At 35.3% G+C, this 12,599-nt stretch overlaps 1 long non-coding RNA gene across 4 annotated transcripts; it reads left to right on the top strand.

Annotated features, from left to right (window-relative positions):
- The first annotated feature begins 6,645 nt into the window (after positions 1 to 6,645).
- On the top strand, positions 6,646 to 11,198 carry LOC110884207. 4 transcript variants are annotated; one of them, XR_004869525.1, is made up of 12 exons: positions 6,646 to 6,994; positions 7,067 to 7,145; positions 7,306 to 7,356; positions 7,479 to 7,659; positions 7,808 to 7,909; positions 8,027 to 8,309; positions 8,392 to 8,487; positions 9,096 to 9,395; positions 9,498 to 9,606; positions 9,860 to 9,924; positions 10,794 to 10,924; positions 11,026 to 11,198. It is a non-coding gene; the product is annotated as an uncharacterized LOC110884207 (long non-coding RNA). The 4 variants fall into 4 exon arrangements; XR_002560993.2 differs by having other exon boundaries at positions 7,482 to 7,659; positions 7,808 to 7,914; XR_002560990.2 differs by having other exon boundaries at positions 7,482 to 7,659; positions 7,990 to 8,309.
- The last annotated feature ends 1,401 nt before the right edge of the window (positions 11,199 to 12,599 follow it).

The raw sequence follows: 12,599 nt of genomic DNA on the forward strand, positions 1-12,599 counted from the left end.
TGACTCATTTTGAAATGAGTTTGAAAATTGATTTGAATGCACTTCGGCAAAATATTTTTATAACTTGGGACAATTAATCAAAATAATCTTGTATACAGTTTTACTCATTTGTCGTCCATTAGGGCCGGTTTGTAAAGCCGGACTTAAATTAACTGGCACGCCACAGGTATAATGCCCACAAGGTCGATTCCTTATAGTGGGATACCAGTTTTTACATAATGCATCTGTCAGGTGTACGCCTACACCCCGTGCTTAGGTCGTGGCCATTTCTTTGAATGATGCCAAGGATATCCGGGACATGGTCATTTAACCCCCAAGGGCCATACACCAAATAATACAAATCAAACAGGTTATGTAAATACATCAATCACAATATGATTTAAATGACTACATACACCTGACCAAGCGGTACTTTTATAGTACCGTATCCCAAGCCGTATAGGGAAAATAAGTTAAGAGTATTTACCTGAGCAAAGTATAAATCAAATACAGTAAGTGCACGTAGCTTTTACTGGGCTCCTAATCTGGAACGAAGGTTTTTAATAACCTATTAGAATCCTAACGGGTCTTTAATTAAGTTTAGACTTAGACCGGTTAGTTTTCAAAAGGAAGACACGGTTCTAATGCATGATAAAGCGAAGACCGATTTAGACTTGTTTAATATGGGTAACTTAATCACATTCTGGATTTTGAGACAAAAATGATATGGTTTGACCCGTTTCGGCTAATATATGTAAACTAGTTACATAAGCCGATCCGAACGCGAAAAGTGCGTAACGAGTAACCATAAGAGTCATATACAAGTTTCTGAAGTTAATATGCCTTAAATATGTTGTGACATCAGAAAGATATCCTCTATTATGCCCAAAACGAATTTAAACTCAAATTACGCCTCGTAAGGGTATTTTGGTCATTTAACATAGGCTTAAAAGGTCAAAATTGGAAATCTGAGCTTAATACCTTTGCTTACTGTTAGAATGTAAATATTTACTAAAAATATCAGTAAGCATCAAACCTTATATTTATAAAATGGTTTTAATACATACTACGCGTTAAAAACGCTTAAAAAGACGATTTGGAGCCATTTCCGGGTTTTCAAAGGAAAGCTGATAATTTTATTATTCCAGAAGGCTCAAAATACTTTATTTATCATATTAGATTAGTAGAAAAAGTTTTGGGGTCAAAATGATTTGTAAAACTCATTTTATAGCCCAAAAGGGCAAAACCGGCAATTACCGAATTAAGCTTAGAACTCTATGTTATGCTCAGCCTAAAAATAAATAAAAATCTTCAAAAATCCTAAAATATTATATTACATCAGTGGGTAATAATTTTGGTATCAAAAATTAGGTTTAGATAGGCTATATGCTAATTATTCGGTTTAATTACTAAAAAGCTTTCTAATTACGCTAACGAGCATAACTCCTAATCTAGACCTCAAACTGATGTCAAATTTTAGGGACAAGTCTATAAATCAGTAGTGAAGGTTTCTATTCTTTCACTTTATCAAAAATCACATTTTAAGATGATAGGGGCATAATAGTCAACATTTAAGCATTTAACGGAATCATGCATATGAATCGGATAACTAATGAACCAAGTTGTATAATCTCAGAGGGTTATACTTATAGGTAACTTGGTCCTAATAAAGCTCTAAGGCATTCCTAAATCATGCTCAAACGGGTCAGAACTGAAAGTCAAAGCATAAGTCAAACTATGCGACTTTCGGTCCCGAACCGAGCCTAAACTAAAAATTGTCGAGTTGAACATGTTTAGACATGTTCTTACATTAATTACCAAGTTATATTAATGTCAAAACAGGTTGCATAGCTTCTACATTGCTAATTATGCATTTATTTGAAAAGTTAGCTTTCTGTTGACTTTTTATAATCAAGTTTGACTCGACAATTGACCTAATTAGAGTGGGAATTAGAGGGTGACCTTTTAAGGGTTTAATGCCCACATAATTACCAACTCATAGGTACTTTCAAAATGAAATTTGACTGGAGCAATTAAGATTAATGACGAAGTCAAACCTTAAATACAATAGTTTGACTAAATGCTAATAAACTATGCAAAACTGAATTAAAGGAGGTTAATGACACTTACCAAGGTCCTAAGCACGACTAATGATCACTAGGAAGAGGTCTTGAGCTCCAGGAATCTCCAAAATTTGGGTTATGAAGGTTTCCAAGTGCAAGTCCAAGTGTTGCAACTTAGAACTCCTTATATAGCACTTTAGATGCAACAAGATCATTCCACAATAGTCTATAGATGTTCCTTGATCATTTACAAGTGTCCCTAAGCTTGAAAAACCATCAAACAAGCCCCTAGAATCGAATACAAGGCTTCTAAGTCGGTTTAACCTGCTGAACTTGCAGGTGTACATGATTTCTGCCCAGCTAAGGTCCTCGCGTAGCGCTACGACAAAAGGGGTAGGTTCTCGCGCTACGCTAGCAAGTGGGTAACCAGCCAAACAAGTTTCAGCTAATTACATTTCAGCCCCTGGTCCTTCCAAACATGGTTTTAACTTTGTTTATTGCATTTTCAACCCTCTAACTTTACTTTTAAGGGCTCCAAGGCATAACCAAACACCGTTAAGTCCTCGGTTAACTTTGTGATCACCCGTAAAGCCTTAAGTTCCAACGTTGACGCTTTTAATCCCTCGTATACGAATATTGTCATAACTTTCTCATGCTTTGTCGAAACCTTGTGAAATTTTTATCACACATTCTTGTGAGTATAATTTATCATTACAGAGCTTCGGGTTTGCTAAAAGATCACTCAGAGGTATACTTTAAACATGTTGACACATTTAGCCCCTGTAGTTTGTAATTCCTCACTTTCTTTCACAATTAGCTTCGTATGATCCATGATTTATTCGTTTATGGGTATAAACATCATGTAGGGCTCTATAAGGATACATTTATCCATTGTTGACACTTTGAATCCTTTTACACACGTAGATTCTTTGTTTGTCAACTTTAGTCCCTCTTAAGTAATCTCTTACACGTTTAAAGTCCATGACACGTGTCGATATAATATTGGTCATGAATTTTCGAGGTGTTACACAGCTTTTTACCAGTTGTGGTTTGCCATGTTCTTGTTGTCTGGATAAGTTAGAAAAAAACGGTATTTTTACATATTGACTCTTGATTATTATGATTTCACTACCTAATTTACTACCATATGTTTTCGTTCATAGGGGGCAAATCCAAATAAATTCGATAGACGTGTTCTGGAAGAAGCTTGACTTCAAGCCAGCAAGGAGTAGGATTGAAGATATCGATGTACACACGGAGTTTGAAAAACTCAAACAACAAATCAATCCAACACCTCCTCAAGTGAAAAAGAGCTACCTGGAAAAATTTAAACAAATCATCATGCCAGGCAACATTACTAAAAAACCTCATGTTGTTCAAATGAACACCCGTGGTCGTCCAACATAAAAGACGCAAGAATAAAGGACGGTAGAAGCTGCAAGAAAAAGCTCGTATATACCGTCTGAAGAAAGTGGGTTCAACGGCTCGTACGATCTTCCTCGTCACAGCGCGTACGTATCATCCCAAGACTCTCAAAGACAGAAAAAACAGCAACCGCTTAACCTTCACCTCGATTTCCCAAATATCACATTGGGTCCTAAATCGGATATAGCTATCGGGAACTATGGATCTCAAATTCCAAAAGTGTTTCACCCTTACATCTTAGTTAAGAAACCCTAGACTGTTAATTAAAAGGAATGTGCTAAGCAAAACTCACATGAACAGCAAATTAAAGGTCCTGGTAGCCTGCAACTTCAAAGCCCTCTACACGATTTGAAATCCTAGAGCTAAAATCGTAAAACCCATTGCTGGAATTCGTTATAGGGTTACCGAAATTTGATGATTTCTTCCTTTATCTTATGCGTTCTAATCTTCTGAATCTTGCACTCAGGACCTCCGATTGTTATCATCTGAGAAAAAGGTGAAAGAAAAGATCATAGCAGAAGAGGAAAACATGTTGCAAGACACGTGGAAGCTGAGAGAGAAAAAGGCATGGGATCGATTGAGTAAAACCTAAGAGGGATGTAATATGTAAAAAGCACCGACTTTGTGCTTTATGTTCCCGACTCTCGTTTAACCGGGGGGGGGGAGAGAAAAGAGATGAAAATATGAGAAAACTACGTTCTCGAGATTTTTTAAGGATAGAAGGGGAGGGGAAATGAGGGAAAATGGAAGAAAATTTGTACGTATATTTATCCTCCCAAATCGGAGAGATTAGGAGAAAATCTTATCAATTACTAAATTACCCTCATATCTAATCCTTGTTATTAACACCAGTGAAGGATATAATGGTAAAATTGTTCATTTCTTTTCTTTTCCTCCTAACCCGGTAACACATAAAATGTTTGATTTCTTCTCTTTTCCTTTATATTTCATTAAACTTAGGAACACAAAAAAATCACATCTTTTCCTTTCTTTTCTCTCTTAGTTCATTTTTCTTCCCCTTCCAGACTCGGGATGGGTCATCGTTCCAGTGATATTATTAAAGACCGCTTCATTGGTGAACCTATTTGCCATGTTAAAGTTTATTTGTTTTCAAAGGGTCACTATATCATGTGCATTTTTAAGGTTAAGTGCTTAGAAGTAAAAGAGAATTAGATCATTGTGTTCGAAATGTACCTCTTAAGCTAAATAATCTTTCCCAGAATAATTCTTTTGTTTTTTTTGAACGGCAAGAAACAACATGTCAATCACCGTGATACCGGGCGTTGTGGTCAAGGTCGACTACTCAACCGTCGCCAAACCCTTGGCTCTCCTAGATGCGCAGAAGCCCGACCTCCACCCGCCCAGCGGAATAATCGATAAAACCTCTCCTCCCATTTAAGACGAACCGGCGCCACCCGTATCCGCCTTTCACCTGGATGCCGCAAAAAATAATGAGGAGAGTGGAAGTCGAACCTGGGTCACAAGGAACACCAAATTTTTCCCCAACCACTCCACCACTGCCTCATTACCAAAATAATTCTTTTGTTATTAATTGAAAAACACACAACCCAATGTGCATAACCAATTAATTGAAATACTTGAAACTGATTGGTTTTGAAATACCGAAAATTTTGATTTTCGGCCAAAAACTGAACCGAACCATCCCATACACACCCCTAAAATAATTAACCTAATTGTTGTGGTCCCCGTCACATCGCGCATACACCCAACTAGTTAATGTTTAATATACATATGAAACACATACAACACAAGTTTCTATGTGTGAGGCCGCCCCGACTAGTTAATGTTTCAAGACCATACAGGGTGGGGGGCTTGAAAAGGGGTGTTGTGCGACATGTGGACGCCATGCCAACACACGTCAGAAAAGTGGTGTGGTGTAAAAACGGGAGGAGTGAGACAGGGCGTGAAAGGGTGGTGTTATAAATTCTATTTAATTTAAAAAATAATACTAATACTAATTAAACAAATAACATTAAAAAAACATTACATTATTAAAAAAATTACATAACTTAAAAAACAATACTAAAAAAACACACGAAAAACTTGAAAAAACATTACATGATTAAAACTAAACATTAAACCTAAACATAATTAAACAAAAAAAAATCTAATTATTTGCCACATCGAAACGTATTTGAAGTCACGGTTGTAGGCTTGCATGTAGTAGATGAGGGTGACTTGTGTGATGTCGTCTTCTGCAAGGTCACCACCCTCATTTTCCACCGTGTTGTGCAATGTCTCAAATCTTTCACTATCCAAGCGGATAGTCCTAAAACCCGAAGAAGGTGCATCCACGGTTTGGGTGGTGTTACCCTTATGAATGCAAAATTATTGGAAAATCTCCCCCAAAATAGACCACTCGAGCGATTACGATGTGTGTAGTGGGTTAGCGCTTCGACCCACAACTCACACAACATGATGTCTTCTTCTTCGGTCCACGGAATTGTTGCGATTTTCTTGGAATTTTTTAAAGTGTAATTATAGAAGTTGAGAGGAGATGAGAAAGTTTGTAAAAAAAAACCAGAAGTAATAGGTTGTTTATATAGGAGAGGTTATATAATTTTAGAAAGTAAAAAAAAAATAAAATTTACCGTTCGCACCAACGGCTACAACCCACGGCCACTCATAACGTGCCATGTCAACCCACATTAAACCTCCACGCCGATGGAAAACTTACCGCCTCAAGCTAAACACCGCCCTCCATGCCGTACATGCATGGAGAGGCAACAACGCCGAATTTCCACACTCACACTGTTTGATCTTAGCTATAATCAGAATAATAGGTTATCATGATAATGATTTTACTCGACCATTGTATGACTAAAGTAAAAAATTAACACTTAAAATATCTTTCAACCTTCTCATCGTTCACAAAGATGAAAGAAGTTTACATTGATCAAAGCATAAATTAGTCAAGAGAAAGTACTTTGATGGTATATAGCTACACAAATCTATACTACTTTATAAAGCATATAGAAAGGATAGAATGGTCATTTGCCACTTTATAAGTCTTTGAAGCCCATTGTACAAACCTGTTAAACACAAAGTGTTGAAAACTTGTTTTCAACACCTGATACCCACGCGGATCTTACCCGGATTAACTTGACCCGTTTTTAGTTTGATGGATCCAATATAATCTTTCATTCACTCTATCTAAACCACAATTCGTTTCATCCGCCGCTCCACCTTTCTCTACAAACCCTAGATCCTCCACCGCTCCTCCACCTTTCATCCATGGAACCGGTCGTCGCCATCACCGTCTTCTCCCCTTCTCCACTCCAACAGTCGCTTCATGATCTAGGGTTTCACTGAGAAACCAGTCGTTTCATGATCTAGGGTTTTTCTGTAGATCTGATGCTATCTCAACAGATTCGACACCAGATCCGACACCAGATCCGACACCAAATCCGACACCAGATCGATTTCTATGGCTTCTTTCCCGGTGGCTTCAAGATCCGACACTATCTCAGTAGATCCAACACCAGATCTACTGGTTTGACTGTAGGGTAGGGTACCTTTCTTTTTACCATATCTTCTTTTTTTTTTGTTATTTGAATCTAATCTGGGTAATGTTTCAGATCTTCCGTTTGGTTGTGGGTTCGTCAACGATGGTGGTTGTGGGTGGAAGATCTGGCCAGATCTATGGCTCTGTTCTTTGTAAGTATATTTTTTTGTATTGATTAGTGTTTTTGTTTTCTTGAAATAGAAATTTCTACGATCTGTGTTGGTTTTCTGTTTTTTTAATGTTTTGTGAATGGATATACGGAGAAAGTATATATTTTTGTCTTGATTAGGGGTTTTTGTTTTCTTGAAATAGAAATTTCTTGGAGGATCTTAAGCTCAGGTGCAACGGGAAATGTGAATAAGGGTTCCAAATTTTCCAGATCTTCCATATTTAATTTAAAGTTTTATGATTTGGTCATTACATTTGTTTTCTTGGAAGAAATAAGATCTCTTATACTAATTAGAGTTTTTGTTTTCATGAGATAGTAGTTTCATGGGTGATTTTAAGTTCAGAAGGGAGAAGGAACTGAGACTGAAGATGTTCTTGATGATGGAATCGTGAAAAACATACAAATCTTATTGCTTCTTCAGGTTGCGGTTTCCTATGAAAGTATCGGACCTAATGAAGAATGGTGGTCAAACCATGTTGATGAGATAATTGAGATGTGTAAGACTTATGACAAATATTGATATCCAATCGTATCCCCTGTCATGTTTGGGCCATTTTAAGAAAAAAAAAGTTATATGATAACTAACTGGTAGTTGTATTGGTTTTCTTCTCATTATTTTTTGTCTTTTACAATTGTTTGTTGCAGTGAAGTTCATAGTGAAACATGGTAGAAGTGAAATGGGAGTACCATAATTTGGCTGGACAACACAAAAAGTCTTCCACTTAATGAATTTGTTGGTAAATGGATGTAAGGTTGCTACTAATTTTTTACATTTCTTAAGGATTATGGTTTATCGGCTAAACTCTTTCAGTGACCTTTTGTTATAGCGACTGTATCAATTAGTCGACGAAAATGTAACTGCAGGTGGAGATATGCAGTCGGTGTTATGAGCACCCGAACCCGTTGGTGATTCAAGGTGCAGGAGCAGGCAATTATACTACAGCGGCTGGTGTTCTTGCTGACATCATTGATCTTCAGGATCAGTTTCCATTTACAAACACAGGGAAATGATTTGATTTTTAGTCGATCAACAGTCTCTTTGGATTTGTTCTATGTGGTAATTTTTTTAATAAATTCTAATATGTACTATATGCAGCCCCTTTTCCCTGGTGAAAGTGGTGTAGATCAACTGGCGGAGATAATTAAGGTGCATAATCTCAACACTTTTGTCTTTACAGAGTTTCTAATCTAAATGTGGTTCTAACGCTAATAACTTTTTTATCTTTTAGATTTTGGGAACACCAACACGTGAGGAAATTAAATGCATGATTCCACATTATACACACTTTAAGTTCCCACAGATCAAGGCTCATCCATGGCACAAGGTTTGTTCATATGGGATATATAAAATAAATTATTTAAGTTTTCTTTTAGAGTAAAATGTCATTTTCGTCCATGGGGTTAGGCCAATTTTGCGACTTTCGTCCAAAGGTTTGTCTATCCGCATCTGGATTCAAAAGGTTTGAATTGTTTTTTAAGTTAACAAAAATACCCCTGGCTTAACGGAGAAAAATGGATTTAGTTAACGAGCCGAATGAAAATGGAAAATTTTCAAACCTTTTGGATCCAAATGCGGAAAAACAAACCTTTGGACGAAAGTCGCAAAACTGGCCAAACGTTAAGGATGAATATGGCATTTTATTCTTTCTTCTATCTTGAGATGTAAAAGTTCAAAAATAAGTTGGCATTGTTTAAGCATAACTTCTTAAAGAAATAAAAATAACCTGTAAATTTAGAACTTTAAAATACTAATATGTAAAAAAATATTTAATCTTTGGGTTAAGCGGCTCATGTTCGTGTCAACCCATGTATACACTGGCGTATTCAAGTTCATGTGTGACACAATATTCAGTTATATATAGTGTCCGGGTTCGACCCACAAATCGTCAGGCCGCAGACCTAATTGGAACTGATTGAATTTGTAATTGTGCAGGTCTCGAACTGGTTTATAAACGCAAGAGTTCGTTTATGGAAGCCAATGGTGGAAGAAATGTACAAAGAGGAAGCTGGAGATGCAGAAACAGAATCAAATTCTTCATCAGAAATCGCACCCAAAACCACGAAAGGCGATCGAAAGACTTCTGTTGACCAAGAAGATCTGAACCAAAGCACTGCAGCCTCTGGATTCGACTCGAAAGACTTCTGTTGATTTATGTTTTAAATGAATCACCTGTTAGCTGATTATGGTCGCTCTCGCACCTGATCCGTCGCGTTTATTGTTGTTTCGAATAAGGTAGGTTCATGTTGTAGTCTGTTCGTTTTAAATTCTTCATTGTTATATTGAAGTGTGGAATTATAAATTCTGGTATTTATTGGAGATTTTTTTTTATTTCAGGCGGCCGTAAAGAAGATGACTGGACCTATCCCAGCTGTGGGAATGTCAATTTTTCATTTAGGACAACTTGCAATATGCGTAACTGTACACAACCCAAACCAGCTGATCAGTAAGTTGCACACCATTTATTATACACATTTTAGAAAGTTGTACACTAGGTATAATTGAAACCGTATACATACTTGTGTGGTCTCTAAAGTAGTTTCAATATGTGAGTGACCTTAATGAGAAAAAGGTGAATGCATGGGTGTCTTGATATATTAACCATTTTCTAAAATCGTTTACTTATATGTTACCTTGGTATGTGAATTTGAATGTTGTTGAGTTTTGACTTGCTTGATGTCATTGCTGCCATCGGTCAGGTTTGAATGAGGATGGCCTGAATCTACGCAAGGGTTGTGTTCAGCAGTTGCTGCTTGCCTTGCAGGTAATTTTATTTACTGCCTTTTGGTTTTTAGAAATTTTTAATCATTGGGTTACGGTTATAAACTGTGTGGTCAGTTCTGTTAATTCGGTAAATGTCAGGCATGGACGTGGGTAAATTCAAGTTAATTCCAATTAATGATATCAATTATATCTCATGTTAAATACGTATCAGCAATCTTTTTAATTTGTAAGGGGGGATAAGTGACAACTAATATATTTAATGTATTATAGCGAATATTTTCCGAATATTACTTATTATTTCCAAAAAAATGAAAATATACAGGTTTATTAATGTCAGTTCAGTTATTTTGGTTATTTACACACACATAACCATAACTGAATCATAAAAGTGGGTTCATAATAATAAAATTATCATTAACAATATTGTTTTTATTACTAAAACACTAACTTACAAATAGAGAAGTTTTTTTTTATGAAACAGTCAAGTATTACCCCTATCAAATATCAAATGGTTTAGTTAGAATTCAACTTCAAGTTATAATCCAACGACCTCTTTCATATTCTTAATAAGTCTTTAGAAAGAAAATATCTTTTAACATATCTCAACCTTTTCAGAAACCAACTCATGTCAGTATCTTTTGTTTGACTTTTGTCCTTTTTGTTTTTTTTACTACTTACATTACTTGCTTTTATGCTTTTACATCTACAGCTGTAAAGCAAGCTAAACAGTAAACACTGTTGTCTGAATGGGAGCATACTTGCTTCAGTCTCTATAATAAGTCTTTCATATTCTTAACAAGTCTTATCTCAACCTTTTCAGAAACCAACTCATGTCAGAATCTTTTGTTTGACTTTTGTCCTTTTTGTTTTTTTTTTTACTACTTACGTTACTTGCTTTTACATTTACAGCTGTAAAGCAAGCTAAACACTGTTGTCTGAAAGGGAGCATGCTTGCTTCAGTCTCTATAAATACGACATCGAGCTCTACACTCTACAAACACTCAACTACACTCAACTGAGACAAATTAAACTTTCAAATTGTAAGTATTATCTCAGTTGAACTAAATCCTACTTTTAAATCTTACATCAATTAAACCTTCAAAACATCAACCTAACAACTTCTATTTTACTTCGATTTCAGAATATCAATACTCTTTGCATCTGGATCTTGCGTTGTTTCTCGGCTCTTTACATCAGGGTTTTACATTTTTTGTCGGCTCTTTACATCTACCTCTTGCATCGTTGTAAGTTCTTTCACATTTCTTGGTTATTTTTGTAACTTTTAACTGTTGTTTTTGCATCTGTATTGTTCAACTGTGGCTTTTTATATCTGTTAGTTTTGTAACATGTATTGTTTTAGTTTGCATGTATTGTAAAATTAATGTATTGTAAAATGTATTGTTTTAGTTTGCATGTATTAATGTTCAGAAGACTAGATTTCTATGTTGAAGGATAAATAATATTGCATATTACCCAACTCATAAATAATATTTCATATATCCCCACATTTAATGGAAAAAATTGCAAATTTACCCATTATGATTTATTTCCTTAAAAATGTATTATAGATTGACTTTTTAACCCTTATTTCTATTAATACCTTAAAAAGTTTTCTATATTTTAATATTTATCCATTTTTATCTTTTTTTTAACTAAATTATGTTTTCTTACCTTTGTATGTATGCCGAGTGTTTTTACCGTTGTGCTAAGTTAGTTAATTCTGAACGATTTGGTTGTACCAAAGTACTTATTTATTGTTCTAACACTGCATTTTATATTATGTTGACCAATTTAACATTCAGTTTGGTTTATCATATTAACATGGCACTAAAACTCTAAATGGACCATTTAAAATTAATTTAGCTAAAGGGGGAATGATCCAAATGAGTTGCAAGTCAGTCCGCAAAAGTTTCTTTTTGCCGTCTTGTCAGTATATGAGATGCGCAAATACTTTAGTTTTTTCAAAAATTCTTTTCGTCTCGCCTAACCTTCAAAATATCTAAAATGGGTAAGAATTATTGCTTTTAATATAGATATATAATATCTAATTTGTTGTATGACGTTTTACACGGAATATATTGTTATACCTTGTGTCTTCAAAGGAAAGAGATTAATACGAAACGATTGAACTTTAAAGATTTTCTGAAAAGATGTAGCAAAAATAATTTTCTTATATGAATAAAAAAATTAATATTTAAATTTAAAAAGTTATATCCTTGAAGTAAATTTATTATGAGAAATCAAGTTCTATTTGTTATGAGAAATCATCAATTACTATATAATAAACTGAACATTAAGAAAACCAATATTTGAGAAATCGATTACCATATATTGAGAAAATCAAATAAAGATAGGGAAATTATTACTATCAAATAAAGACAAACAATTATATAGGTTGCTGGTATTTGGGTTGAAGGTAATGACAATATCTGTAACAACTCTCACTAAAATTAGTATTTATTAATAGATTATGTGTTATTATATTCACCAGGGAACCCTAATTGAGAAACCCAAGTGATTCTACATAAACCCTAAAATTTTCAGAACAATCGGAAATCAGGATCAGGGCCCCTAAAACTCGGGGGGGGGGGGGGGGGGGGGTAAACCCTAAGTTACGATTCTCTAAATAAAACGTTGTCGAAATAAAATTTTACGAATCCAGCAACTCAGCAAGGCTATGCAAGTGACGGGGCTACCCTAGGGTAGATGGTCACC

This window comes from Helianthus annuus, chromosome 10 (assembly GCF_002127325.2).
Source record: "Helianthus annuus cultivar XRQ/B chromosome 10, HanXRQr2.0-SUNRISE, whole genome shotgun sequence".
Classification (NCBI taxonomy): Eukaryota; Viridiplantae; Streptophyta; class Magnoliopsida; order Asterales; family Asteraceae; genus Helianthus; species Helianthus annuus.